Source organism: Panulirus ornatus, chromosome 6 (assembly GCF_036320965.1).
Source record: "Panulirus ornatus isolate Po-2019 chromosome 6, ASM3632096v1, whole genome shotgun sequence".
NCBI classification, from domain to species: Eukaryota; Metazoa; Arthropoda; class Malacostraca; order Decapoda; family Palinuridae; genus Panulirus; species Panulirus ornatus.
The window spans coordinates 41,562,620-41,589,194 of record NC_092229.1 but is presented as its reverse complement, the minus strand read 5'-3'; positions in this window follow the sequence as shown (position 1 = coordinate 41,589,194).

The following is a 26,575-nucleotide window of genomic DNA, read 5'->3' as shown; positions in this document are numbered from 1 at the left end:
CTCACGAACCCTTAACTTTACTCCGTAAGACATTCCCAAACCACTCTTCCCCTTTACCCTTTAGCTTCGTTTCACTCAGAGCCAAAACATCCAGGTTCCTTTCCTCAAACATACTACCTATCCCTCCTTTTTTCTCATCTTGGTTATATCCACACACATGTAGACACCCCAATCTGAGCCTTCGAGGAGGATGAGCACTCCCCGCGTGACTCCTTCTTCTGTTTCCCCTTTTAGAAAGTTAAAATAAAAGGAGGGGAGGGTGTCTGGCCCCACGCTCCCGTCCCCTTTAGTCGCCTTCTATGACACGTGAGGAATGCGTGGGAAGTACTCTTTCTCCCCTATCCCCAGGGATTATATATATATATATATATATATATATATATATATATATATATATATATATATATATATATATATATAGGAAAGCTAGTGAGTGGTGGGATGAAGAAGTAAGATTATTAGTGAAAGAGAAGAGAGAGGCATTTGGACGATTTTTGCAGGGAAAAAATGCAATTGAGTGGGAGATGTATAAAAGAAAGAGACAGGAGGTCAAGAGAAAGGTGCAAGAGGTGAAAAAGAGGGCAAATGAGAGTTGGGGTGAGAGAGTATCATTAAATTTTAGGGAGAAAAAAAAGGTGTTCTGGAAGGAGGTAAATAAAGTGCGTAAGAGAAAGGAGCAAATGGGAACTTCAGTGAAGGGCGCAAATGGGGAGGTGATAACAAGTAGTGGTGATGTGAGAAGGAGATGGAGTGAGTATTTTGAAGGTTTGGTGAATGTGTTTGATGATAGAGTGGCAGATATAGGGTGTTTTGGTTGAGGTGGTGTGCAAAGTGAGAGGGTTAGGGAAAATGATTTGGTAAACAGAGAAGAGGTAGTAAAAGCTTTGCGGAAGATGAAAGCCGGCAAGGCAGTAGGTTTGCATGGTATTGCAGTGGAATATATTAATTAAGGGGGTGACTGTATTATTGACTGGTTGGTAAGGTTATTTAATGTATGTATGACTCATGGTGAGGTGCCTGAGGATTGGCGGAATGCATGCATAGTGCCATTGTACAAAGGCAAAGGGGATAAGAGTGAGTGCTCAAATTACAGAGGTATAAGTTTGTTGAGTATTCCTGGTAAATTATATGGGAGGGTATTGATTGAGAGGGTGAAGGCATGTACAGAGCATCAGATTGGGGAAGAGCAGTGTGGTTTCAGAAGTGGTAGAGGATGTGTGGATCAGATGTTTGCTTTGAAGAATGTATGTGAGAAATACTTAGAAAAGCAAATGGATTTGTGTGTAGCATTTATGGATCTGGAGAAGGCATATGATAGAGTTGATAGAGATGCTTTGTGGAAGGTATTAAGAATATATTATGTGGGAGGCAAGTTGTTAGAAGCGGTGAAAAGTTTTTATCGAGGATGTAAGGCATGTGTACGTGTAGGAAGAGAGGAAAGTGATTGGTTCTCAGTGAATGTAGGTTTGCGGCAGGGGTGTGTGATGTTGCCATGGTTGTTTAATTTGTTTATGGATGGGGTTGTTAGGGAGGTGAATGCAAGCGTTTTGGAAAGAGGGGCAAGTATGCAGTCTGTTGTGGATGAGAGAGCTTGGGAAGTGATTCAGTTGTTGTTCGCTGATGATACAGCGCTGGTGGCTGATTCATGTGACAAACTGCAGAAGCTGGTGACTGAGTTTGGTAAAGTGTGTGAAAGAAGAAAGTTAAGAGTAAATATGAATAAGAGCAAGGTAATTAGGTACAGTAGGGTTGAGGGTCAAGTCAATTGGGAGGTAAGTTTGAATGGAGAAAAACTGGAGGAAGTAAAGTGTTTTAGATATCTGGGAGTGGATCTGGCAGCGGATGGAACCATGGAAGCGGAAGTGGATCGTAGGGTGGGGGAGGGGGCAAAAATCCTGGGAGCCTTGAAGAATGTTTGGAAGTCGAGAACATTATCTCGGAAAGCAAAAATGGGTATGTTTGAAGAAATAGTGTTTCCAACAATGTTGTATGGTTGCGAGGCGTGGGCTATGGATAGAGTTGTGCGCAGGAGGATGGATGTGCTGGAAATGAGATGTTTGAGGACAATGTGTGGTGTGAGTTGGTTTGATCGAGTAAGTAACGTAAGGGTAAGAGAGATGTGTGGAAATAAAAAGAGCGTGGTTGAGAGAGAGCAGAAGAGGGTGTTTTGAAATGGTTTGGTCACATGGAGAGAATGAGTGAGGAAAGATTGACCAAGAGGATATATGTGTCGGAGGTGGAGGGAACGAGGAGAAGAGGGAGACCAAATTGGAGGTGGAAAGATGGAGTGAAAAAGATTTTGTGTGATCGGGGCCTTAACATGCAGGAGGGTGAAAGGAGGGCAAGGAATAGAGTGAATTGGATCGATGTTGTATACTGGGGTTGATGTGCTGTCAGTGGATTGAATCAGGGCATGTGAAGCGTCTGGGGTAAACCATGGAAAGCTGTGTAGGTATGTATATTTGCGTGTGTGGACGTATGTATATACATGTGTATGAGGGTGGGTTGGGCCATTTCTTTCATCTGTTTCCTTGCGCTACCTCGCAAACGCGGGAGACAGCGACAAAGAAAAAGAAAAAAAATATATATATATATATATATATATATATATATATATATATATATATATATATATATATATATATTTTTTTTTTTTTTTTTCTTATACTTTGTCGCTGTCTCCCGCGTTTGCGAGGTAGCGCAAGGAAACAGACGAAAGAAATGGCCCAACCCCCCCCCATACACATGCACATACACACGTCCACACACGCAAATATACATACCTACACAGCTTTCCATGGTTTACCCCAGACGCTTCACATGCCTTGATTCAATCCACTGACAGCACGTCAACCCCGGTATACCACATCGCTCCAATTCACTCTATTCCTTGCCCTCCTTTCACCCTCCTGCATGTTCAGGCCCCGATCACACAAAATCTTTTTCACTCCATCTTTCCACCTTCAATTTGGTCTCCCTCTTCTCCTCATTCCCTCCACCTCCGACACATATATCCTCTTGGTCAATCTTTCCTCACTCATTCTCTCCATGTGCCCAAACCATTTCAAAACACCCTCTTCTGCTCTCTCAACCACGCTCTTTTTATTTCCACACATCTCTCTTACCCTTACGTTACTTACTCGATCAAACCACCTCACACCACACATTGTCCTCGAACATCTCATTTCCAGCACATCCATCCTCCTGCGCACAACTCTATCCATAGCCCACGCCTCGCAACCATACAACATTGTTGGAACCACTATTCCTTCAAACATACCCATTTTTGCTTTCCGAGATAATGTTCTCGACTTCCACACATTTTTCAAGGCTCCCAAAATTTTCGCCCCCTCCCCCACCCTATGATCCACTTCCGCTTCCATGGTTCCATCCGCTGACAGATCCACTCCCAGATATCTAAAACACTTCACTTCCTCCAGTTTTTCTCCATTCAAACTCACCTCCCAATTGACTTGACCCTCAACTTGATCCTCCCCTCCTTGTATTAACTTTCTAAAATGGGAAACAGATATATATATATATATATATATATATATATATATATATATATATATATATATATATATATATATATAATATATATATATATATAATATATATATATTTTTTTTTTTGCCCTCCTTTCACCCTCCTGCATATTCAGGCCCCAATCACTCAAAATGTTTTTCACTCCATCTTTCCACCTCCAATTTGGTCACCCATTTCTCATTCCCTCCACCTCTGACACATATATCCTCTTGGTCAATCTTTCCTCACTCATTCTCTCCATGTGAGCAAACCATTTCAAAACACCCTCTTCTGTTCTCTCAACCACACTCTTTTTATTACCACACATCTCTCTTTCCCTATTATTACTTACTCGATCAAACCACCTCACACCACATATTGTCCTCAAACTTCTCATTTCCAGCACATTCACCCTCCTCCGCAGAGCTGTATCCATAGCCCACGCCTCGCAACCATATAACATTGTTGGAACCACTATTCCTTCAAACATACCCAATTTGGTTTCTGAGATAATGTTCTCGACTTCCACTCATTCTTCAACACTCCCAGAACTTTCGCCCCCTCCCCCATCCTATGATTCACTTCTGCTTCCATGGTTCCATCTGCTGCCAAATCCACTCCCAGATATCTAAAACACTTCACTTCCTCCAGTTTTTCTCCATTCAGACGTACATCCCATTTGACTTGTCCCTCAACCCAATTGTACCTAATAGCCTTGCTCTTATTCACATTTACTCTCACCTTTCTTCTTTCACACAATTTACCAAACTCAGTCAACAGTTTTTTGCAGTTTCTCACACGATTCAGCCGCCAGCGCTGTATCATCAGCGAACAACAACTGACTCACTTCCCAAGCTCTCTCATCCACAACAGATTGCATACTTGCCCCTCTTTCCAAAACTCTTGCATTCATATCCGTAACAACCCCATCCATAAACAAATTAAACAACCATGGAGACATCACACATCCCAGCTGCAAACCAACATTCACTGAGAACCAATCACTTTTCTCTCTTCCTACACGTACACATACCTTACATCCTTGATAAAAACTTTTCACTGCTTCTAACAACTTGCCTCCCACACCATATATTCTTAGTACCTTCCACAGAGCATCTCTATCAAGTCTATCATATTCCTTCTCCAGATCCATAAATGCTACATACAAATCCATTTGCTTTTCTAAGTATTTCTCACATACATTCTTCAAAGAAAACACCCGATCTACACATCCTCTACCACTTCTTAAACCACACTGCTCTTCCCCAATGTAATGCTTTGTACATGCCTTCACCCTCTCAATCAATACCCTCCCATATAATTTACCAGAAATACTCAACAAACTTATACCTCTGTAATTTGAGCACTCACTCTTATCCCCTTTGCCTTTATACAATGGCACTATGCACGCATTCCGCCAATCCTCAGGCACCTCACCATGAGTCAAACATACATCAAATAACCTTACTAACCAGTCTAAAATACAGTCACCCCCTTTTTTTTTTTATTAATCCCACTGCAGTACCATCCAAACCTGCTGCCTTGCCTGCTTTCATCTTCCACAAAGCTTTTACTTCCTCTTCTTTGGTTACGAAATAATTTTCCTTAATCCTCTCACTTTGCACACCACCTCAACCAAATAACCCTATATATGCCACTCTATCGTCAAACCCATTCAACAAATCTTCAAAGTACTCACTCCATCTCCTACTCACATCACCACTACTTGTTATCACCTCCCCATTAGCCCCCTTCACTGAAGTTCCCATTTGCTCCCTTGTGTTATGCACTTTATTTACCTCCTTCCAAAACAAATTTATATTCCCCATATGATACTCTCTCACCCCAACTCTCGTTTGCCCTCTTTTTTACCTCTTGCACCTTTCTCTTGACCTCCTGCCTCTTTCTTTTATACATCTCCTAGTCATTTGCATTTTTTCCCTGCAAAGATCGTCCAAATGCCTCTCTCTTCTCTTTCACTAATAATCTGACTTCTTCATCCCACCACTGACTACCCTTTCTAATCAACCCACCTCCCATGCTTCTCATGCCACAAGCATCTTTTGCGCAAGCCATCACTGCTTCCCTAACTACATCCCATTCCAACCCCCACTCCCACTACCTCCTTTGTTCTCACCTTTTTCCATTCTGTACTCAGTCTCTCCTGGTACTTCCTCACACAAGTCTCCTTCCCAAGCTCACTTACTCTCACCAATCTTTTCACCCTAACATTCTCTCTTCTTTTCTGAAAACCTCTTCAAATCTTCACCTTCGCCTTCACAAGATAATGATCGGACATCCCTCCAGTTGCCCCTCTCAGCACATTAACATCCAAAAGTTTCTCTTTTCCATGCCTATCAATTAACACATAATTCAATAACGCTCTCTGGCCTTCTCTCCTACTTATATATGTATACTTACATATATCTCTTTTTAAACCAGGTATTCCCAATCACCAGTACTTTATGAGCACATAAATGTACAAGCTCTTTACCATTTCCATTTACAACACTGAACACCCCATGTACACCAATTATTCCCTCAATTGCCACATTACTCAGCTTTGCGTTCAAATCATCCATCACTATGACCCGGTTTCGTGCATCAAAACTACTAACACACTCACTCAACTTCTCCCAAAACACTTGCCTCTCACGATCTTTCTTCTCATGCCCAAGTGCATATACACCAATAATCACCCATCTCTCTCCATCAACTTTCAGTTTTACCCATATCAATCTAGAGTCTATTTTCTTACACTCGATCACATACTCCCACCACTCCTGTTTCAGGAGTAGTGCTACTCCTTCCCTTGCTCTTGTCCTCTCACTAACCCCTGACTTTACTTCCAAGACATTCCCAAACCACTCTTCCCCTTTACCCTTGAGCATCGTTTCACTCTGAGCCAAAACATCCAGGTTCCTTTCCTCAAAAGTACTACCTATCTCTCCATTTTTCTCATCTTTGCTACATCCACACCCATTTAGACACCTCAGTCTGAGCCTTCGAGGAGGACGACTGGTTGGTAAGGTTATTCAATGTATGTAATGTATGACATATGGTGAGGTGCCTGAGGATTGGTGGAATGCTTGCATAGTACCATTGCACAAAGACATAGGGGATGAAAGTGAGTGCTCAAATTACAGAGGTATAAGTTGTTTGAGTATTCCTGGGAAATTATATGGTAGGGTATTGATTGAGAGGGTGAAGGCATGTACAGAGCATCAGATTGGGGAAGAGCAGTGTGGTTCCAGAATTGTTAGAGGATATGTGGATTAGGTGTTTGCTTTGAAGAATGTACGTGACAAATACTTAGAAGAGCAAATGGATTTGTATGTAGCATTTATGGAAATAGAGAAGGCATATGATAGAGTTGATAGAGATGCTCTGTGGAAGGTATTAAGAATATATGGTGTGGGAGGCAAGTTGTTAGAAGTAGTGAAAAGGTTTTATCAAGGATGTAAAGCATGTGTACTTGTAGGAAGAGGAGAAAGTGATTGGTTTTCAGTGAATGTTGGTTGGTGGCATGGGTGTGTGATGTCTCCATGGTTGTTTAATTTGTTTATGGATGGGGTTGTTAGGGAGGTGAATGCAAGAGTTTTGGAAAGAGGGGCAAGTATGCAGTCTGTTGTGGATGAGAGAGCTTGGGAAGTGAGTAAGTTGTTGTTCGCTGTTGATGCAGCGCTGGTGGCTGATTCATGTGAGAAACTGCAGAAGCTGGTGACTGAGTTTGGTAAAGTGTGTGAAAGAAGAAAGTTAAGAGTAAATGTGAATAAGAGCAAGGTTATTAGGTACAGTAGGGTTGAGGGTCTAGTCAATTGGGAGGTAAGTTTGAATGGAGAAAAACTGGAGGAAGTAAAGTGTTTTAGATATCTGGGAGTGGATCTGGCAGCAGATGGAACCATGGAAGTGGAAGTGGATCATAGGGTGGGGGAGGGGGCGAAAATCCTGGGAGCCTTGAAGAATGTTTGGAAGTCGAGAACGTTATCTCGGAAAGCAAAAATGGGTATGTTTGAAGGAATAGTGGTTCCAACAATGTTGTATGGTTGCGAGGCGTGGGCTCTGGATAGAGTTGTGCGCAGGAGGATGGATGTGCTGGAAATGAGATGTTTGAGGACAATGTGTGGTGTGAGGTGGTTTGATCGAGTAAGTAACGTAAGGGTAAGAGAGATGTGTGGAAATAAAAAGAGCGTGGTTGAGAGAGCAGAAGAGGGTGTTTTGAAATGGTTTGGGCACATGGAGAGAATGAGTGAGGAAAGATTGACCAAGAGGATATATGTGTCGGAGGTGGAGGGAACGAGGAGAAGTGGGAGACCAAATTGGAGGTGGAAAGATGGAGTGAAAAAGATTTTGTGTGATCAGGGCCTGAACATGCAGGAGGGTGAAAGGAGGGCAAGGAATAGAGTGAATTGGATCGATGTGGTATACAGGGGTTGACGTGCTGTCAGTGGATTGAATCAGGGCATGTGGAGCGTCTTGGGTAAACCATGGAAAGCTGTGTAGGTATGTATATTTGCGTGTGTGGACGTATGTATATACATGTGTATGGGGGGGTTGGGCCATTTCTTTCGTCTGTTTCCTTGCGCTACCTCGCAAACACGGGAGACAGCGACAAAGCAAAAAAAAAAAAAAATATATTTATTTATATTATTATATTTATTTATTTTGCTTTGTCGCTGTCTCCCGCATTTGCGAGGTAGCACAAGGAAACAGAAGAAAGAAATGGCCCAACCCACCCACAGACCCATGTATATACATACACGTCCACACACGCAAATATACCTACCTATACATCTCAATGTACACATATATACACACACAGACATATACATATATACACATGTACATAATTCACACTGTCTGCCTTTATTTATTCCCATCGCCACCTCGCCACACATGGAATAACAACCCCCTCCCCCCTCATATGTGCGAGGTAGCGCTAGGAAAAGACAACAAAGGCCCCATTTGTTCACACTCAGTCTCTAGGTGTCATGTAATAATGCCTGAAACCACAGCTCCCTTTCCCCATCCAGGCCCCACAAAACTTTCCATGGTTTACCCCAGGCGCTTCACATGCCCTGGTTCAATCCATTGACAGTACGTCGACCCCGGTATACCACATCGTTCCAATTCACTTCATTTTTTGCACGCCTTTCACCCTCCTGCATGTTCAGGCCTTGATCACTCAAAATCTTTTTCACTCCATCTTTCCACCTCCAATTTGGTCTCCCACATCTCATTCCCTCCACCTCTGACACATATATCCTCATGGTCAATCTTTCCTCACTCATTCTCTCCATATGACCAAACTATTTCAAAACACCTTCCTCTCTTACCCTTACATTACTTACTCGATCAAACCACCTCACACCACATATTGTCCTCAAACATCTCATTTCCAGCACATCCACACTCCTGCGCACAGCTCTATTCATAGCTCACGCCTCGCAACCATAAATATTGTTGGAACCAGTATTTTTCTCCATTCAAACTTACCTCCCAATTGACTTGACCCTCAACCCTACTGTACCTAATTACCTTGCTCTTATTCACATTTACTCTTAACTTTCTTCTTTCACACACTTTACCAAACTCAGTCACCAGCTTCTGCAGTTTCTCACATGAATCAGCCACCAGCGCTGTATCATCAGCGAACAACAACTGACTCACTTCCCAAGCTCTCTCATCCACAACAGACTGCATACTTGCCCCTCTTTCCAGAACTCTTGCTTTCACCTCCTAACAACCCCATCCATAAACAAATTAAACAATCATGGAGACATCACACACCCCTGCTGCAAACGTACATTCACTGAGAACCAGTCACTTTCCTCTCTTCCTACACCTACACATGCCTTACATCCTCGATAAAAACTTTTCACTGCTTCTAACAACTTGCCTCCCACACCATATATTCTTAATACCTTCCACAGAGCATCTCTATCAACTCTATCATATACCTTCTCCAGATCCATAAATGCTACATACAAATCCATTTGCTTTTCTAAGTATTTCTCACATACATTCTTCAAGGCAAACACCTGATCCACAAATTCTCTACCACTTCTGAAACCACACTGCTCTTCCCCAATCTGATGCTCTGTACATCCCTTCACCCTCTCAATTAATACCCTCCCATATAATTTACCAGGAATACTCAACAAACTTATACCTCTGTAATTTGAGCACTCACTCTTATCCCCTTTGTCTTTGTACAATGGCACTCTGCAAGCATTCCGCCGATCCTCAGGCACCTCACCATGAATCATGCATACATTAAATAACCTTACCAACCAGTCAACAATACAGTCACCCCTTTTTTTTAATATATTCCACTGCAATACCATCCAAACCTGCTGCCTTGCCCGCTTTCATCTTCTGTAAAGCTTTTACTACCTCTTCTCTGTTTACCAAATCATTTTCCCTAACCCTCTCACTTTGTACACCACCTGGACCAAAACACCCTATATCTGCCACTCTATCATCAAACACATTCAACAGACCTTCAAAATACTCACTCCATCTCCTTCTCACATCACCACTACTTGTTATCACCTCCCCATTAGCCCCCTGTCACTGAAGTTCCCATTTGCTCCCTTGTCTTACGCACTTTATTTACCTCCTTCCAAAACATCTTTTCATTCTCCCTAAAATTTGATGATACTCTTTCACCCCAACTCTCATTTGCCTTCTTTTTCACCTCTTGCACCTTTCTCTTTCTTTTATACATCTCCCACTCATTTGCATTTTTTCCCCTGCAAAATTCGTCCAAATGCCTCTCTCTTCTCTTTCACTAACAATCTTACCTCTTCATCCCACCACTCATTACCCTTTCTAATCAACCCACCTCCCATGCTTCTCATGCCACAAGCATCTTTTGCGCAAGCCATCACTGATTCCCTACATACATCCCATTCCTCCCCCACTCCCTTTACCTCCTTTGTTCTCACCTTTTTCCATTCTGTACTCAGTCTCTCCTGGTACTTCCTCACACAAGTCTCCTTTCCAAGCTCACTTACTCTCACCACTCTCTTCACCCCAACATTCTCTCTTCTTTTATGAAAACCTCTGCAAATCTTCACCTTCGCCTCCACAAGATAATGATCAGACATCCCTCCAGTTGCACCTCTCAGCTCATTAACATCCAAAAGTCTCTCTTTCGTGCGCTTATCCATTAACACGTAATCCAATAATGCTCTCTGACCATCTCTCCTACTTACATACGTATCCTTATGTATATCTCGCTTTTTAAACCAGGTATTCCCAATCACCAGTCCTTTTTCAGCACATAAATCTACAAGCTCTTCACCATTTCCATTTACAACACTGAACACCCCTTGCATACCAATTATTCCCTCAACTGCCACCTTAGTCACCTTTGCATTCAAATCACCCATCACTATAACCTGGTCTTGTACATCAAAACCACTAACACACTCATTCGGCTGCTCCCAAAACACTTGCCTCTCATGATCTTTCTTCTCATGCCCAGGTGCATATGCACCAATAATCACCCATCTCTCTCCATCATTTTTCAGTTTTGCCCATATCAATCTAGAATTTACTTTCTTACACTCTATCATATACTCGCACAACTCCTGTTTCAGGAGTAGTGCTACTCCTTCCCTTGCTCTTGTCCTAAAGGGAATGGGTTAGAAACCCTCCTTTCCTTGTATTTTAACTTTCTAAAAGGGGAAACAGAAGAGGGAGTCATGCAGGGAGTGTTCATCCTCCTTGAAGGCTCAGACTGGGGTGTCTAAATGTGTTTGGATGTAACCAAGATGAGAAAAAAGGAGAGATAGGTAGTATGTTTAAGGAAAGGAACCTGAATGTTTTGGCTCCGAGTGAAACGAGGTCAAGGGCTAAAGGGGAAGAGTGGTTCTGGAATGTCTTGGGAGTAAAGTCTGGGGTTGGTGAGAGGAGAAGAGGAAAGGAAGGAGTAGCACTACTCCTGAAATAGGAGTTGTGGGAGTATGTGATTGAGTGTAAGAAATTAAACTCTAGATTGATATGGGTAAAACTGAAAGTGGATGGAGAGAGATGGGTGATTATTGGTGCCTCTGCACCTGGTCTTGAGAAGAAAGATCTTAAGAGGCAATTGTTTTGGGAGCAGGTGAGTGAGTGTGTTAGCAGTTTTGATTCACGAGACCGGGTTATAGTGATGGGTGATTTGAATGCAAAGGTGAGTAATGTTGCAGTTGAGGGTATAATTGGTGTACATGGGGTGTTCATTGTTGTAAATAGAAGTGGTGAAGAGCTTGTGGGTTTATGTGATGGATAAGGACTGGTGATTGGGAATACCTGGTTTGAAAAGAGAGATATACATAAATATACGTATGTAAATAGGAGAGATGGCCAGAGAGCATTATTGGAGTACATGTAAATTGATAGGCACATGAGAGAGAGACTTTTGGATGTTAATGTGCTGAGAGGTGCAACTGGAGGGATGTCTGATCCTTATCTTGTGGAGGTGAAGGTGAAGATTTGTAGAGGTTTTCAGGAAAGAAGAGAGAATGTTGGGGTGAAAAGAGTGATGAGAGTAAGTGAGCTTGGTAAGGAGACTTGTGTGAGGAAGTACCAGAAGATATCGAGTGCATAATGGAAAAAGGTGAGAGCAAAGGACTTAAGGGGAGTGGGTGAGGAATGGGATGTATTTAGGGAAGCAGTGATGGCTTGTGCAAAGATGCCTGTGGCATATGAAAGATGAGAGTTGGGCAGATTAGAATGGGTAGTGAGTGGTGGGATGAAGAAGTAAGATTTTTAGTGAAAGAGAAGAGAGAGGCATTTGGACGATTTTTGCAGGAAAATAGTGGAAATGACTGGGAGATGTAAAAAGAAAAAAAGTTGATGTGCTGTCAATGGATTGAACCAGGGTATTTGAAGCGTCTGGGGTAAACCATGGAAAGTTTTGTGGTGCGTAGATGTGGAAAGGGAGCTATGGTTTCGATGCATTACACACGACAGCTAGAGACTGAGTGTGAATGAATATGGTCTTTATTTCCTTTTCCTAGTGCAACCTCGCATGCGTGCACAGGGGAGGGGATGCCCTTTCATGTGTGGCAGGATGGTGACGGTAACGGATAAGGGCAGCAGAAATGAATATGTACATGTGTATATATGTATATGTCTGTGTATGTATATGTTGAAATGTATAGGTATGTATATGTGAGTGCATGGGCGTGTATGTATATACATGTGTATGTGGGTGGGTTGGGCCATTCTTTTGTGTGTTTCCTTGCTCTGCCTCGCTAACGCGGGAGACAGCGACAAAGTGTAATATAAAGAAAACATGTGTATTATTTTCTTTATATATGTGTGTGTGTGTGTGTCATAGAAGGCAACTAAAGGGGACCGGAGCAGGGGGCGAGAAACCCTCCCCTCCTCGTATTTTAACTTTCTAAAAGGGGAAAAAGGAGTCTTGCAGGGAGTGCTCATCCTCTTCGAAGGCTCAGATTGGGGTGTCTATATGTGTATAGATGTAACCAAGATGAGAAAAAGGGAGAGATAGGTAGTATGTTTGAGGAAAGGAACCTGGATGTTTTGGCTCAGAGTGAAACGAAGTTCAAGGGTAAAGGTGAAGAGTGGTTTAGGAATGTCTTGGAGTAAAGTCAGGGTTGGTGAGAGGACAAGAGCAAAGTAAGGAGTAGGCACTACTCCTAAAGCAGTAGTGGGAGTATGTGATAGATTGTAAGAAAGTAAACTAGATTGATATGGGTAAAACTGAAAGTGGATGGAGAGAGATGAGTGATTATTGGTGCCTGTCATGGGAGGCAAGTGTTTTGGGAGCAGCTGAGTGAGTGTGTTAGCAGTTCTGATGCACAAGACTGGGTTATAGTGATGGGTGATATGAATGCAAAGGGGAGTAATTTGGCAGTTGAGGGTATAATTGGTGTACATGGAGTGTTCAATGTTGTAAATGGAAATGGTGAAGAACTTGTATATTTGTGTGCTGAAAAAGGACTGGTGATTGGGAATACCTGGTTTAAAAATTCCACTGCAATACCATCCAAACCTGCTGCCTTGCCGGCTTTCATCTTCTGCAAAGCTTTCACTACCTCTTCTCTGTTTATATATATATATATATATATATATATATATATATATATATATATATATATATTTTTTTTTTTTTTTTTTTTTTTTTTTTTTTATACTTTGTCGCTGTCTCCCGCGTTTGCGAGGTAGCGCAAGGAAACAGACGAAAGAAATGGCCCAACCCCCCCCCCCCATACACATGTACATACACACGTCCACACACGCAAATATACATACCTACACAGCTTTCCATGGTTTACCCCAGACGCTTCACATGCCTTGATTCACTCCACTGACAGCACGTCAACCCCTGTATACCACATCGCTCCAATTCACTCTATTCCTTGCCCTCCTTGCACCCTCCTGCATGTTCAGGCCCCGATCACACAAAATCTTTTTCACTCCATCTTTCCACCTCCAATTTGGTCTCCCTCTTCTCCTCGTTCCCTCCACCTCCGACACATATATCCTCTTGGTCAATCTTTCCTCACTCATTCTCTCCATGTGCCCAAACCATTTCAAAACACCCTCTTCTGCTCTCTCAACCACGCTCTTTTTATTTCCACACATCTCTCTTACCCTTACGTTACTTACTCGATCAAACCACCTCACACCACACATCGTCCTCAAACATCTCATTTCCAGCACATCCATCCTCCTGCGCACAACTCTATCCATAGCCCACGCCTCGCAACCATACAACATTGTTGGAACCACTATTCCTTCAAACATACCCATTTTTGCTTTCCGAGATAATGTTCTCGACTTCCACACATTTTTCAAGGCTCCCAAAATTTTCGCCCCCTCCCCCACCCTATGATCCACTTCCGCTTCCATGGTTCCATCCGCTGACAGATCCACTCCCAGATATCTAAAACACTTCACTTCCTCCAGTTTTTCTCCATTCAAACTCACCTCCCAATTGACTTGACCCTCAACCCTACTGTACCTAATAACCTTGCTCTTATTCACATTTACTCTTAACTTTCTTCTTCCACACACTTTACCAAACTCAGTCACCAGCTTCTGCAGTTTCTCACATGAATCAGCCACCAGCTATATATATAAACAGAGAAGAGGTAGTGAAAGCTTTGCGGAAGATGAAAGCCGGCAAGGCAGCAGGTTTGGATGGTATTGCAGTGGAATTTATTAAAAAAGGGGGTGACTGTATTGTTGACTGGTTGGTAAGGTTTATATTTAATGTATGTATGACTCATGGTGAGGTGCCTGAGGATTGGCGGAATGCGTGCATAGTGCCATTGTACAAAGGCAAAGGGGATAAGAGTGAGTGCTCAAATTACAGAGGTATAAGTTTGTTGAGTATTCCTGGTAAATTATATGGGAGGGTATTGATTGAGAGGGTGAAGGCATGTACAGAGCATCAGATTGGGGAAGAGCAGTGTGGTTTCAGAAGTGGTAGAGGATGTGTGGATCAGGTGTTTGCTTTGAAGAATGTATGTGAGAAATACTTAGAAAAGCAAATGGATTTGTATGTAGCATTTATGGATCTGGAGAAGGCATATGATAGAGTTGATAGAGATGCTCTGTGGAAGGTATTAAGAATATATGGTGTGAGAGGAAAGTTGTTAGAAGCAGTGAAAAGTTTTTATCGAGGATGTAAGGCATGTGTATGTGTAGGAAGGGAGGAAAGTGATTGGTTCTCAGTGAATGTAGGTTTGCGGCAGGGGTGTGTGATGTCTCCATGGTTGTTTAATTTGTTTATGGATGGGGTTGTTAGGGAGGTGAATGCAAGAGTTTTGGAAAGAGGGGCAAGTATGAAGTCTGTTGGGGATGAGAGAGCTTGGGAAGTGAGTCAGTTGTTGTTCGCTGATGACACAGCGCTGGTGGCTGATTCATGTGAGAAACTGCAGAAGCTGGTGACTGAGTTTGGTAAAGTGTGTGGAAGAAGAAAGTTAAGAGTAAATGTGAATAAGAGCAAGGTTATTAGGTACAGTAGGGTTGAGGGTCAAGTCAATTGGGAGGTGAGTTTGAATGGAGAAAAACTGGAGGAAGTGAAGTGTTTTAGATATCTGGGAGTGGATCTGGCAGCGGATGGAACCATGGAAGCGGAAGTGGATGATAGGGTGGGGGAGGGGGCGAAAATTCTGGGAGCCTTGAAGAATGTGTGGAAGTCGAGAACATTATCTCGGAAAGCAAAAATGGGTATGTTTGAAGGAATAGTGGTTCCAACAATGTTGTATGGTTGCGAGGCGTGGGCTATGGATAGAGTTGTGCGCAGGAGGATGGATGTGCTGGAAATGAGATGTTTGAGGACAATGTGTGGTGTGAGGTGGTTTGATCGAGTGAGTAACGTAAGGGTAAGAGAGATGTGTGGAAATAAAAAGAGCGTGGTTGAGAGAGCAGAAGAGGATGTTTTGAAGTGGTTTGGGCACATGGAGAGGATGAGTGAGGAAAGATTGACCAAGAAGATATATGTGTCGGAGGTGGAGGGAACAAGGAGAAGAGGGAGACCAAATTGGAGGTGGAAAGATGGAGTGAAAAAGATTTTGTGTGATCGGGGCCTGAACATGCAGGAGGGTGAAAGGAGGGCAAGGCATAGAGTGAATTGGAGCGATGTGGTATACCGGGGCTGACGTGCTGTCAGTGGATTGAATCAAGGCATGTGAAGCGTCTGGGGTAAACCATGGACAGCTGTGTAGGTATGTATATTTGCATGTGTGGATGTATGCATATACATGTGTATGGGGGGGGTTGGGCCATTTCTTTCGTCTGTTTCCTTGCGCTACCTCGCAAACGCGGGAGACAGCGACAAAGTATAGAAAAAAGAAAAAAAAAATATATATATATATATATATATATATATATATATATATATATATATATTATCCCTGGGGATAGGGGAGAAAGAATACTTCCCACGTATTCCCTGCGTGTCGTAGAAGGCGACTAAAAGGGAAGGGAGCGGGGGGCTGGAAATCCTCCCCTCTCATTTTTCTTTTTTTTTTTTTCCAAAAGAAGTAACAGAGAAGTGGGTCAGGTGAGAATATGCCCTCAAAGGCCCAGTCCTCTGTTCTTAACGCTACCTCGCTATCGCGGGAAATGGCGAATAGTATGAAAGAAAGAAAGATATATATATATATATATATATATATATATATATATATATATATATACTCTATCAACTCTGAACATGCAGGAGGGTGAAAGGAGGGCAAGGAATAGAGTGAATTGGAGCAATGTGGTATACCGGGGTTGACGTGCTGTCAGTGGATTAAATCAAGGCATGTGAAGCTTCTGGGGTAAACCATGGAAAGCTGTGTAGGTATGTATATTTGCGTGTGTGGACGTATGTATATACATGTGTATGGGGGGGGGTTGGGCCATTTCTTTCGTCTGTTTCCTTGCGCTACCTCGCAAACGTGGGAGACAGCGACAAAGTATAATAAATATATAAATAAAAAAAAATATATATAAAGATGGAGTGAAAAAGATTTTGTGTGATCGGGGCCTGAACATGCAGGAGGGTGAAAGGAGGGCAAAGAATAGAGTGAATTGGAGCGATGTGGTATACCGGGGTTGACGTGCTGTCAGTGGATTGAATCAAGCCATGTGTATGGGGGTGGGTTGGGCCATTTTTTTCGTCTGTTTCCTTGCGCTACCTCGCAAACGTGGGAGACCGGCAAAAAAAAAAAAAAAAAAAAGAAAATATATATATATATTTTTTTTTTTTTTTTCATACTATTCGCCATTTCCCGCGATAGCGAGGTAGCGTTAAGAACAGAGGACTGGGCCTTTGAGGGAATATCGACACCTGGCCCCCTTCTCTGTTCCTTCTTTTGGAAAATTAAAAAAAAAAAAACGAGAGGGGAGGATTTCCAGCCCCCCGCTCCCTTCCCTTTTAGTCGCCTTCTACGACACGCAGGGAATACGTGGGAAGTATTCTCTCTCCCCTATCCCCAGGGATAATATATATATATATATATATATATATATATATATATATATATATATATATATATATATATCTTTCTTTCTTTCAAACTATTCGCCATTTCCTGCATTAGCGAGGTAGCGTTAAGAACAGAGGACTGGGCCTTTGAGGGAATACCCTCACCTGGCCCAATTCTCTGTTCCTTCTTTTGGAAAATTAAAAAAAAAAACGAGAGGGAAGGATTTCCAGCCTCCCGCTCCCTCCCCTTTTAGTCGCCTTCTACGACACGCAGGGAATACGTGGGAAGTATTCTTTCTCCCCTATCCCCAGGGATATATATATATATATATATATATATATATATATATATATATATATATATATATATATATATATATATATAATGTTCTCAACTTCCAAACATTCTTCAAGGCTCCCAGGATTTTCGCCCCCTCCCCCACCCTATGATTCACTTCCGCTTCCATGGTTCCATCCGCTGCCAGATCCACTCCCAGATATCTAAAACGCTTTACTTCCTCCAGTTTTTCTCCATTCAAACTTACCTCCCAATTGACTTGACCCTCAACCCTATTGTACCTAATAACCTTGCTCTTATTCACATTTACTCTTAACTTTCTTCTTCCACACACTTTACCAAACTCAGTCACCAGCTTGCACGCATTCCGCCAATCCTCAAGCACCTCACCATGAGTCATACATACATTAAATAACCTTACCAACCAGTCAACAATACAGTCACCCCTTTTTTAATAGATTCCAATGCAATACCATCCAAACCTGCTGCCTTGCCGGCTTTCATCTTGCGCAAAGATTTTACTACCTCTTCTCTGTTTACCAAATCATTTTCCCTAACCCTCTCACTTTGCACACCACCTCGACCAAAACACCCTATATCTGCCACTCTATCATCAAACACATTCAACAAACCTTCAAAATACTCATTCCATCTTCTCACATCACCACTACTTGTTATCACCTCCCCATTAGCGCCCTTCACTGAAGTTCGCATTTACTCCCTTGTCTTTTGCACTTTATTTACCTCCTCCCAGAACATCTTTTTATTCTCCCTAAAATTTAGTGATACTCTCTCACCCCAACTCTCATTTGCCCTCTTTTTCACCTCTTCCACCATTCTCTTCACCTCCTGTCTCTTTCTTTTATACATCTCCCACTCAATTGCATTTTTTCCCTGCAAAAATCGTCCAAATGCCTCTCTCTTCTCTTTCACTAATAATCTTACTTCTTCATCCCATTATCTCGGAAATCAAAAATGGGTATGTTTGAAGGAATAGTGGTTCCAACAATTTGGTCTCCCACTTCTCCTCATTCTCTCCACCTCCGACACATATATCCTCTTGGTCAATCTTTCCTCACTCATTCTCTCCATGTGCCCTAACCATATCAAAACACCCTCTTCTGCTCTCTCAACCACGCTCTTTTTATTTCCACACATCTCTCTTACCCTTACGTTACTTACTCGATCAAACCACCTCACACCACACATTGTCCTCAAACATCTCATTTCCAGCACATCCATCCTCCTGCGCACAACTCTATCCATAGCCCACGCCTCGCAACCATACAACTTTGTTGGAACCACTATTCCTTCAAACATACCCATTTTTGCTTTCCGAGATAATTTTCTCGACTTCCACACATTCTTTAAGGCTCCCATAATTTTCGCCCCCTCCCCCACCCTATGATCCACTTCCACTTCCATGGTTCCATCCGCTGCCAGATCCACTCCCAGATATCTAAAACACTTTACTTCCTCCAGTTTTCTCCATTCAAACTCACCTCCCAATTGACTTGACCCTCAACCCTACTGTACCTAATAACCTTGCTCTTATTCACATTTACTCTTAACTTTCTTCTTTCACACACTTTACCAAACTCAGTCACCAGCTTCTGCAGTTTCTCACATGAATCAGCCACCAGCGCTGTATCATCAGCGAACAACAACTGACTCACTTCCCAAGCTCTCTCATCCCCAACAGACTTCATACTTGCCCCTCTTTCCAAAACTCTTGCATTCACCTCCCTAACAACCCCATCCATAAACAAATTAAACAACCATGGAGACATCACACACCCCTGCCGCAAACCTACATTCACTGAGAACCAATCACTTTCCTCTCTTCCTACACGTACACATGCCTTACATCCTCGATAAAAACTTTTCACCGCTTCTAACAACTTTCCTCCCACACCATATATTCTTAATACCTTCCACAAAGCATCTCTATCAACTCTATCATATGCCTTCTCCAGATCCGTAAATGCTACATACAAATCCATTTGCTTTTCTAAGTATTTCTCACATACATTCTTCAAAGCAAACACCTGATCCACACATCCTCTACCACTTCTGAAACCACACTGCTCTTTCCCAATCTGATGCTCTGTACATGCGTTCACCCTCTCAATCAATACCCTCCCATATAATTTACCAGGAATACTCAACAAACATATACCTCTGTAATTTGAGCACTCACTCTTATCCCCTTTGCCTTTGTACAATGGCACTGTGCACGCATTCCGCCAATCCTCAGGCACCTCACCATGAGTCATACATACATTAAATATATATATATATATATATATATATATATATATATATATATATATATATATATATATATATATATATATGGATTTGTATGTAGCATTTATGGATCTGGAGATGGCATATGATAGAATTGATAGAGATGCTCTGTGGAAGGTATTAAGAATATATGGTGTGGGAGGAAAGTTGTTAGAAGCAGTGAAAAGTTTTTATCGAGGATGTAAGGCATGTGTACGTGTAGGAAGAGAGGAAAGTGATTGGTTCTCAGTGAATGTAGGTTTGCGGCAGAGGTGTGTGATGTCTCCATGGTTGTTTAATTTGTTTATGGATGGGGTTGTTAGGGAGGTAAATGCAAGAGTTTTGGAAAGAGGGGCAAGTATGAAGTCTGTTGGGGATGAGAGAGCTTGGGAAGTGAGTCAGTTGTTGTTCGCTGATGATACAGCGCTGGTGGCTGATTCATGTGAGAAACTGCAGAAGCTGGTGACTGAGTTTGGTAAAGTGTGTGGAAGAAGAAAGTTAAGAGTAAATGTGAATAAGAGCAAGGTTATTAGGTACAGTAGGGTTGAGGGTCAAGTCAGTTGGGAGGTGAGTTTGAATGGAGAAAAACTGGAGGAAGTGAAGTGTTTTAGATATCTGGGAGTGGATCTGGCAGCGGATGGAACCATGGAAGCGGAAGTGGATCATAGGGTGGGGGAGGGGGCGAAAATTCTGGGGGCCTTGAAGAATGTGTGGAAGTAGAGAACATTATCTCGGAAAGCAAAAATGGGTATGTTTGAAGGAATAGTGGTTCCAAAAATGTTGTATGGTTGCGAGGCGTGGGCTATGGATAGAGTTGTGCGCAGGAGGATGGATGTGCTGGAAATGAGATGTTTGAGGACAATGTGTGGTGTGAGGTGGTTTGATTGAGTGAGTAACGTAAGGGTAAGAGAGATGTGTGGAAATAAAAAGAGCGTGGTTGAGAGAGCAGAAGAGGGTATTTTGAAGTGGTTTGGGCACATGGAGAGGATGAGTGAGGAAAGATTGACCAAGAGGATATATGTGTCGGAGGTGGAGGGAACAAGGAGAAGAGGGAGACCAAATTGGAGGTGGAAAGATGGAGTGATAAAGATTTTGTGTGATCGGGGCATGAACATGCAGGAGGGTGAAAGGAGGGCAAGGAATAGAGTGAATTGGAGCGATGTGGTATACCGGGATTGACATGCTGTCAGTGGATTGAATCGGGGCATGTGAAGCGTCTGGGGTAAGCCATGGAAAGCTGTGTAGGTATGTATATTTGCGTGTGTGGACGTATGTATATACATGTGTATGGGGGGGGTTGGGCCATTTCTTTCGTCTGTTTCCTTGCGCTGCCTCGCCTAACGCGGGAGACAGCGACAAAGTATAATAAAAAAAAAAAAATATATATATATATATATATATATATGAAACAGACAAAGAGTGGCCCATCTACTCATATACACACACATATATACGTAGTGATCCTTTCCAATATATATATATATGTATTTATATTTTTTCCCTGGGGATAGGGGAGAAAGAATACTTCCCACGTATTCCCTGCGTGTCGTAGAAGGCGACTAAAAGGGAAGGGAGCGGGGGGCTGGAAATCCTCCCCTCTCGTTTTTTTTTTTTTTTTTTTTTTTTTTTTTTTTTTTTTTTTTTTTCCAAAAGAAGGAACAGAGGAGAGGTCCAGGTGAGGATATTCCCTCAAAGGCCCAGTCCTCTGTTCTTAACGCTACCTCGCTATCGCGGGAAATAGCGAATAGTATGAAAAAAAAAAAAAAAAAAAAAATATATATATATATATATATATATATATATATATATATATGTTTCTTTTCTTTCAAACCATTCGCCATTTCCCGCGTTAGCGAGGTAGCGCCAAGAACAGAGGACTGGGCCTTTTTTGGAATATCCTCACCTGGCCCCCTCTGTTCCTTCCCTTGGAAAATTAAAAAAAAAACGAGAGGTGAGGATTTCCAGCCCCCCGCTCCCTCCCCTTTTAGTCGCCTTCTACGACACGCAGGGAATACGTGGGAAGTATTCTTAATCCCCTATCCCCAGGGATATATATATATATATATATTTTTTTTTTTTTTTTTTTTCATACTATTCGCTATTTCCCGCAATAGCGAGGTAGCGTTAAGAACAGAGGACTGGGCCTTTGAGGGAATATCCTCACCTGGACCTCTCCTCTGTTCCTTCTTTTGGGAAAAAAAAAAAAAAAAAAAAAAAAAAAAAAAAAAAAAAAACGAGAGGGGAGGATTTCCAGCCCCCCGCTCCCTTCCCTTTTAGTCGCCTCCTACGACACGCAGGGAATACGTGGGAAGTATTCTTTCTCCCCTATCCCCAGGGAATATATATATATATATATATATATATATATATATATATATATATATATATATATATATATATAGGCAAAGGGGATAAGAGTGAGTGCTCAAATTACAGAGGTATAAGTTTGTTGAGTATTCCTGGTAAATTATATGGGAGGGTATTGATTGAGAGGGTGAAGGCATGTACAGAGCATCAGATTGGGGAAGAGCAGTGTGGTTTCAGAAGTGGTAGAGGATGTGTGGATCAGGTGTTTGCTTTGAAGAATGTATGTGAGAAATACTTAGAAAAGCAAATGGATTTGTATGTAGCATTTATGGATCTGGAGAAGGCATATGATAGAGTTGACAGAGATGCTCTGTGGAAGGTATTAAGAATATATGGTGTGGGAGGAAAGTTGTTAGAAGCAGTGAAAAGTTTTTATCGAGGATGTAAGGCATGTGTACGTGTAGGAAGAGAGGAAAGTGATTTGTTCTCAGTGAATGTAGGTTTGCGGCAGGGGTGTGTGATGTCTCCATGGTTGTTTAATTTGTTTATGGATGGGGTTGTTAGGGAGGTAAATGCAAGAGTTTTGGAAAGAGGGGCAAGTATGAAGTCTGTTGGGGATGAGAGAGCTTGGGAAGTGAGTCAGTTGTTGTTCGCTGATGATACAGCGCTGGTGGCTGATTCATGTGAGAAACTGCAGAAGCTGGTGACTGAGTTTGGTAAAGTGTGTGGAAGAAGAAAGTTAAGAGTAAATGTGAATAAGAGCAAGGTTATTAGGTACAGTAGGGTTGAGGGTCAAGTCAATTGGGAGGTGAGTTTGAATGGAGAAAAACTGGAGGAAGTGAAGTGTTTTAGATATCTGGGAGTGGATCTGGCAGCGGATGGAACCATGGAAGCGGAAGTGGATCATAGGGTGGGGGTGGGGGCGAAAATTCTGGGGGCCTTGAAGAATGTGTGGAAGTCGAGAACATTATCTCGGAAAGCAAAAATGGGTATGTTTGAAGGAATAGTGGTTCCAACAATGTTGTATGGTTGCGAGGCGTGGGCTATGGATAGAGTTGTGCGCAGGAGGATGGATGTGCTGGAAATGAGATGTTTGAGGACAATGTGTGGTGTGAGGTGGTTTGATCGAGTGAGTAACGTAAGGGTAAGAGAGATGTGTGGAAATAAAAAGAGCGTGGATGAGAGAGCAGAAGAGGGTGTTTTGAAGTGGTTTGGGCACATGGAGAGAATGAGTGAGGAAAGATTGACCAAGAGGATATATGTGTCGGAGGTGGAGGGAACGAGGAGAAGAGGGAGACCAAATTGGAGGTGGAAAGATGGAGTGAAAAAGATTTTGTGTGATCGGGGCCTGAACATGCAGGAGGGTGAAAGGAGGGCAAGGAATAGAGTGAATTGGAGCGATGTGGTATACAGGGGTTGACGTGCTGTCAGTGGATTGAATCAAGGCATGTGAAGCGTCTGGGGTAAACCATGGGAAAGCTGTGTAGGTATGTATATTTGTGTGTGTGGACGTATGTATATACATGTGTATGGGAGGGGTTGGGCCATTTCTTTCGTCTGTTTCCTTGCGCTACCTCGCAAACGCGGGAGACAGCGACAAAGTATAAAAAAAAATATATATATATATATATATATATATATATATATATATATATATATATATATATATATATATATATATATCTTTTTATTTTCTTTCAAACTATTCGCCATTTCCTGCATTAGCAAGGTAGCGTTAAGAACAGAGGTCTGGGCCTTTGTGGAATATCCTCACCTGGCCCCCCTCTGTTCCTTCTTTTGGAAAATTAAAAAAAAAAAAAAATTGTATATATATATATATATATATATATATATATATATATATATATATATATATATATAGAATGTAAGAAAGTAAATTCTCGATTAATATGGGTAAAACTGAAAGTTGATGGAGAGAGATGGGTGATTATTGGTGCATATGCACCTGGGCATGAGAAGAAAGATCATGAGAGGCAAGTGTTTTGGGAGCAGCTGAATGAGTGTGTTAGTGGTTTTGATGCACGAGACCGGGTTATAGTGATGGGTGATTTGAATGCAAAGGTGAGTAATGTGGCAGTTGAGGGAATAATTGGTATACATGGGGTGCTCAGTGTTGTAAATGGAAATGGTGAAGAGCTTGTAGATTTATGTGCTGAAAAAGGACTGGTGATTGGGAATACCTGGTTTAAAAAGCGAGATATACATAAGTATACGTATGTAAGTAGGAGACATGGCCAGAGAGCGTTATTGGATTATGTGTTAATTGACAGGCCGCGAAAGAGAGACATTTGGATGTTAATGTGCTGAGAGGTGCAACTGGAGGGATGTCTGATCATTATCTTGTGGAGGCTAAGGTGAAGATTTGTATGGGTTTTCAGAAAAGAAGAGTGAATGTTGGGGTGAAGAGGGTGGTGAGAGTAAGTGAGCTTGGGAAGGAGACTTGTGTGAGGAAGTACCAGGAGAGACTGAGTACAGAATGGAAAAAGGTGAGAACAATGGAAGTAAGGGGAGTGGGGGAGGAATGGGATGTATTTAGGGAATCAGTGATGGATTGCGCAAAAGATGCTTGTGGCATGAGAAGAGTGGGAGGTGGGTTGATTAGAAAGGGTAGTGAGTGGTGGGATGAATAAGTAAGATTATTAATGAAAGAGAAGAGAGAGGCATTTAGACGATTTTTGCAGGGAAAAAATGCAAATGAGTGGGAGATGTATAAAAGAAGGAGGCAGGAGGTCAAGAGAAAGATGCAAGAGGTGAAAAAGAGGGCAAATGAGAGTTGGGGTGAGAGAGTATCATTAAATTTTAGGGAGAATAAAAAGATGTTCTGGAAGGAGGTAAATAAAGTGCATAAGACAAGGGAGCAAATGGGAACTTCAGTGAAGGGCGCAAATGGGGAGGTGATAACAAGTAGTGGTGATGTGAGAAGGAGATGGAGTGAGTATGTTGAAGGTTTGTTGAATGTGTTTGATTATAGAGTGGCAGATATAGGGTGTTTTGGTCGAGGTGGTTTGCAAAGTGAGCGGGTTAGGGAAAATGATTTGGTAAACAGAGAAGAGGTAGTAAAAGCTTTGCGGAAGATGAAAGCTGGCAAGGCAGCAGGTTTGGATGGTATTGCAGTGGAATTTATTAAAAAAGGGGGTGACTGTATCATTGACTGGTTGGTAAGGTTATTTAATGTATGTATGACTCATGGTGAGGTGCCTGAGGATTGGCGGAATGCGTGCATAGTGCCATTGTATAAAGGCAAAGGGGGTAAGAGTGAGTGCTCAAATTACAGAGGTATAAGTTTGTTGAATATTCCTGGTAAATTATATGGGAGGGTATTGATTGAGAGGGTGAAGGCATGTACAGAGCATCAGATTGGGGAAGAGCAGTGTGGTTTCAGAAGTGGTAGAGGATGTGTGGATCAGGTGTTTGCTTTGAAGAATGTATGTGAGAAATACTTAGAAAAGCAAATGGATTTGTATGTAGCATTTATGGATCTGGAGAAGGCATATGATAGAGTTGATAGAGATGCTCAGTGGAAGGTATTAAGAATATATGGTGTGGGAGGCAAGTTGTTAGAAGCGGTGAAAAGTTTTTATCGAGGATGTAAGGCATGTGTACGTGTAGGAAGAGAGGAAAGTGATTGGTTCTCAGTGAATGTAGGTTTGCGGCAGGGGTGTGTGATGTCTCCATGGTTGTTTAATTTGTTTATGGATGGGGTTGTTAGGGAGGTGAATGCAAGAGTTTTGGAAAGAGGGGCAAGTATGAAGTCTGTTGTGGATGAGAGAGCTTGGGAAGTGAGTCAGTTGTTGTTCGCTGATGATACTGCGCTGGTGGCTGATTCATGTGAGAAACTGCAGAAGCTGGTGACTGAGTTTGGTAAATGTGAAAGAAGAAAGTTAAGAGTAAATGTGAATAAGAGCAAGGTAATTAGGTACAGTAGGGTTGAGGGTCAAGTCAATTGGGAGGTGAGTTTGAATGGAGAAAAACTGGAGGAAGTGAAGTGTTTTAGATATCTGGGAGTGGATCTGGCAGTGGATGGAACCATGGAAGCGGAAGTGAATCATAGGGTGGGGGAGGGGGCGAAAATCCTGGGAGCCTTGAAGAATGTGTGGAAGTCGAGAACATTATCTCGGAAAGCAAAAATGGGTATGTTTGAAGGAATAGTGGTTCCAACAATGTTGTATGGTTGCGAGGCGTGGGCT